This window comes from Syngnathus scovelli, chromosome 14 (assembly GCF_024217435.2).
Source record: "Syngnathus scovelli strain Florida chromosome 14, RoL_Ssco_1.2, whole genome shotgun sequence".
Lineage (NCBI taxonomy): Eukaryota > Metazoa > Chordata > Actinopteri > Syngnathiformes > Syngnathidae > Syngnathus > Syngnathus scovelli.
The window spans coordinates 6185001-6190000 of NC_090860.1; the positions used below are offsets into that span (position 1 = coordinate 6185001).

Sequence of the window (5000 nt, forward strand, 5' to 3'; positions counted from 1 at the left end):
GCCGGGCGGGTGCGCGAGCTCGCCGGCCGCTGGAAGTCGAATGAGGCGCCGCGACCACCTCCGCGGTGCTTATAAACAGCCGATCCGCTCGGCGGGGGCTATTTTCGGCCACTTGGCTCGTGCGCACGGCCTCCCGGATGTGCCGGGCGGGTGCGCGAGCTCGCCGGCCGCTGGAAGTCGAATGAGGCGCCGCGACCACCTCCGCGGTGCTTATAAACAGCCGATCCGCTCGGCGGGGGCTATTTTCGGCCACTTGGCTCGTGCGCACGGCCTCCCGGATGTGCCGGGCGGGTGCGCGAGCTCGCCGGCCGCTGGAAGTCGAATGAGGCGCCGCGACCACCTCCGCGGTGCTTATAAACAGCCGATCCGCTCGGCGGGGGCTATTTTCGGCCACTTGGCTCGTGCGCACGGCCTCCCGGATGTGCCGGGCGGGTGCGCGGGCTCGCCGGCCGCTGGAAGTCGAATGAGGCGCCGCGACCACCTCCGCGGTGCTTATAAACAGCCGATCCGCTCGGCGGGGGCTATTTTCGTCCACTTGGCTCGTGCGCACGGCCTCCCGGATGTGCCGGGCGGGTGCGCGAGCTCGCCGGCCGCTGGAAGTCGAATGAGGCGCCGCGACCACCTCCGCGGTGCTTATAAACAGCCGATCCGCTCGGCGGGGGCTATTTTCGGCCACTTGGCTCGTGCGCACGGCCTCCCGGATGTGCCGGGCGGGTGCGCGAGCTCGCCGGCCGCTGGAAGTCGAATGAGGCGCCGCGACCACCTCCGCGGTGCTTATAAACAGCCGATCCGCTCGGCGGGGGCTATTTTCGGCCACTTGGCTCGTGCGCACGGCCTCCCGGATGTGCCGGGCCGGTGCGCGAGCTCGCCGGCCGCTGGAAGTCGAATGAGGCGCCGCGACCACCTCCGCGGTGCTTATAAACAGCCGATCCGCTCGGCGGGGGCTATTTTCGGCCACTTGGCTCGTGCGCACGGCCTCCCGGATGTGCCGGGCGGGTGCGCGAGCGCGCCGGCCGCTTGAAGTCGAATGAGGCGCCGCGACCACCTCCGCGGTGCTTATAAACAGCCGATCCGCTCGGCGCGGGCTATTTTCGGCCACTTGGCTCGTGCGCACGGCCTCCCGGATGTGCCGGGCGGGTGCGCGAGCTCGCCGGCCGCTGGAAGTCGAATGAGGCGCCGCGACCACCTCCGCGGTGCTTATAAACAGCCGATCCGCTCGGCGGGGGCTATTTTTGGCCACTTGGCTCGTGCGCACAGCCTCCCGGATGTGCCGGGCGGGTGCGCGAGCTCGCCGGCCGCTGGAAGTCGAATGAGGCGCCGCGACCACCTCCGCGGTGCTTATAAACAGCCGATCCGCTCGGCGGGGGCTATTTTCGGCCACTTGGCTCGTGCGCACGGCCTCCCGGATGTGCCGGGCGGGTGCGCGGGCTCGCCGGCCGCTGGAAGTCGAATGAGGCGCCGCGACCACCTCCGCGGTGCTTATAAACAGCCGATCCGCTCGGCGGGGGCTATTTTCGTCCACTTGGCTCGTGCGCACGGCCTCCCGGATGTGCCGGGCGGGTGCGCGAGCTCGCCGGCCGCTGGAAGTCGAATGAGGCGCCGCGACCACCCCCGCGGTGCTTATAAACAGCCGATCCGCTCGGCGGGGGCTATTTTCGGCCACTTGGCTCGTGCGCACGGCCTCCCGGATGTGCCAGGCGGGTGCGCGGGCTCGCCGGCCGCTGGAAGTCGAATGAGGCGCCGCGACCACCTCCGCGGTGCTTATAAACAGCCGATCCGCTCGGCGGGGGCTATTTTCGGCCACTTGGCTCGTGCGCACCGCCTCCCGGATGTGCCGGGCGGGTGCGCGAGCTCGCCGGCCGCTTGAAGTCGAATGAGGCGCCGCGACCACCTCCGCGGTGCTTATAAACAGCCGATCCGCTCGGCGCGGGCTATTTTCGGCCACTTGGCTCGTGCGCACGGCCTCCCGGATGTGCCGGGCGGGTGCGCGAGCTCGCCGGCCGCTGGAAGTCGAATGAGGCGCCGCGACCACCTCCGCGGTGCTTATAAACAGCCGATCCGCTCGGCGCGGGCTATTTTCGGCCACTTGGCTCGTGCGCACGGCCTCCCGGATGTGCCGGGCGGGTGCGCGAGCTCGCCGGCCGCTGGAAGTCGAATGAGGCGCCGCGACCACCTCCGCGGTGCTTATAAACAGCCGATCCGCTCGGCGGGGGCTATTTTCGGCCACTTGGCTCGTGCGCACGGCCTCCCGGATGTGCCGGGCGGGTGCGCGAGCTCGCCGGCCGCTGGAAGTCGAATGAGGCGCCGCGACCACCTCCGCGGTGCTTATAAACAGCCGATCCGCTCGGCGGGGGCTATTTTCGGCCATTTGGCTCGTGCGCACGGCCTCCCGGATGTGCCGGGCGGGTGCGCGGGCTCGCCGGCAGCTGGAAGTCGAATGAGGCGCCGCGACCACCTCCGCGGTGCTTATAAACAGCCGATCCGTTCGGCGGGGGCTATTTTCGTCCACTTGGCTCGTGCGCACGGCCTCCCGGATGTGCCGGGAAGGTGCGCGAGCTCGCCGGCCGCTGGAAGTCGAATGAGGCGCCGCGACCACCTCCGCGGTGCTTATAAACAGCCGATCCGCTCGGCGGGGGCTATTTTCGGCCACTTGGCTCGTGCGCACGGCCTCCCGGATGTGCCGGGCGGGTGCGCGGGCTCGCCGGCCGCTGGAAGTCGAATGAGGCGCCGCGACCACCTCCGCGGTGCTTATAAACAGCCGATCCGCTCGGCGGGGGCTATTTTCGTCCACTTGGCTCGTGCGCACGGCCTCCCGGATGTGCCGGGCGGGTGCGCGAGCTCGCCGGCCGCTGGAAGTCGAATGAGGCGCCGCGACCACCCCCGGGGTGCTTATAAACAGCCGATCCGCTCGGCGGGGGCTATTTTCGGCCACTTGGCTCGTGCGCACGGCCTCCCGGATGTGCCAGGCGGGTGCGCGGGCTCGCCGGCAGCTGGAAGTCGAATGAGGCGCCGCGACCACCTCCGCGGTGCTTATAAACAGCCGATCCGCTCGGCGCGGGCTATTTTCGGCCACTTGGCTCGTGCGCACGGCCTCCCGGATGTGCCGGGCGGGTGCGCGAGCTCGCGGGCCGCTGGAAGTCGAATGAGGCGCCGCGACCACCTCCGCGGTGCTTATAAACAGCCGATCCGCTCGGCGGGGGCTATTTTCGGCCACTTGGCTCGTGTGCACGGCCTCCCGGATGTGCCGGGCGGGTGCGCGGGCTCGCCGGCCGCTGGAAGTCGAATGAGGCGCCGCGACCACCTCCGCGGTGCTTATAAACAGCCGATCCGCTCGGCGGGGGCTATTTTCGGCCACTTGGCTCGTGCGCACGGCCTCCCGGATGTGCCGGGCGGGTGCGCGAGCTCGCCGGCCGCTTGAAGTCGAATGAGGCGCCGCGACCACCTCCGCGGTGCTTATAAACCGCCGATCCGCTCGGCGGGGGCTATTTTCGGCCACTTGGCTCGTGCGCACGGCCTCCCGGATGTGCCGGGCGGGTGCGCGAGCTCGCCGCCCGCCGGAAGTCGAATGAGGCGCCGCGACCACCTCTGCGGTGCTTATAAACAGCCGATCCATTCGGCGGGGGCTATTTTCGGCCACTTGGCTCGTGCGCACGGCCTCCCGGATGTGCCGGGCGGGTGCGCGAGCTCGCCGGCCGCTGGAAGTCGAATGAGGCGCCGCGACCACCTCCGCGGTGCTTATAAACCGCCGATCCGCTCGGCGGGGGCTATTTTCGGCCACTTGGCTCGTGCGCACGGCCTCCCGGATGTGCCGGGCGGGTGCGCGAGCTCGCCGGCCGCTGGAAGTCGAATGAGGCGCCGCGACCACCTCCGCGGTGCTTATAAACAGCCGATCCGCTCGGCGGGGGCTATTTTCGGCCACTTGGCTCGTGCGCACGGCCTCCCGGATGTGCCGGGCGGGTGCGCGAGCTCGCCGGCCGCTGGAAGTCGAATGAGGCGCCGCGACCACCTCCGCGGTGCTTATAAACAGCCGATCCGCTCGGCGGGGGCTATTTTCGGCCACTTGGCTCGTGCGCACGGCCTCCCGGATGTGCCGGGCGGGTGCGCGAGCTCGCCGGCCGCTGGAAGTCGAATGAGGCGCCGCGACCACCTCCGCGGTGCTTATAAACAGCCGATCCGCTCGGCGGGGGCTATTTTCGGCCACTTGGCTCGTGCGCACGGCCTCCCGGATGTGCCGGGCGGGTGCGCGGGCTCGCCGGCCGCTGGAAGTCGAATGAGGCGCCGCGACCACCTCCGCGGTGCTTATAAACAGCCGATCCGCTCGGCGGGGGCTATTTTCGTCCACTTGGCTCGTGCGCACGGTCCCATCCAGGCGTAATCGGAGACAATGAAACCCGAAGTGGTTAAGGTTTGTCTTTTAATGCAGGATGCTTGGTCTCCATGTGCCGAAGCAGTTTTGAAGGCTTCATTGGCTCGCTCGCTAGTTTCAGGGGCGATTGTGTCTATAAAATGCAAAATGTTGGGTCACCTCACGGCTTACGGCCATACTACCCTGAGAACGCCCGATCTCGTCCGATCTCGGAAGCTAAGCAGGGTCGGGCCTGGTTAGTACTTGGATGGGAGACCGCCTGGGAATACCAGGTGCTGTAAGCTTTTTCTTTTTCTTATGTGCACTTCAATCGTTTAAGAAGCTATTTTTTACAACACCCATCACGAATGGCATCCGGAAACAGCAAGCCTAATTTAAACTCCGACATTGAAACTATAACACGAGTTTGAAAGCTATATTATGTGGTGACATCCACAGCATTGTAGTTAAATTTTTTACCGCTAGAGAGCAGACTATGTACAGTGAGCATGGCTCCCTGTGAACTCAAAGCAGCAGGCTTGAGTTGTAAAAGAACCCAACACAACACTTCCATGAAGTGTTTTTAAACTTTTCAAGGCATTTATTTTGATTCAGCAAAATGCAGGTCGCAACGGCAAATTCGTGCTACCGCATA

At 66.8% G+C, this 5000-nt stretch overlaps 1 non-coding gene across 1 annotated transcript; it reads left to right on the forward strand.

Annotated features, from left to right (window-relative positions):
- The first annotated feature begins 4531 nt into the window (after positions 1 to 4531).
- On the forward strand, positions 4532 to 4650 carry LOC125981595 (5S ribosomal RNA). Its single transcript, XR_007486083.1, has one exon. It is a non-coding gene; the product is annotated as a 5S ribosomal RNA (ribosomal RNA).
- Positions 4651 to 5000: the final 350 nt, after the last annotated feature.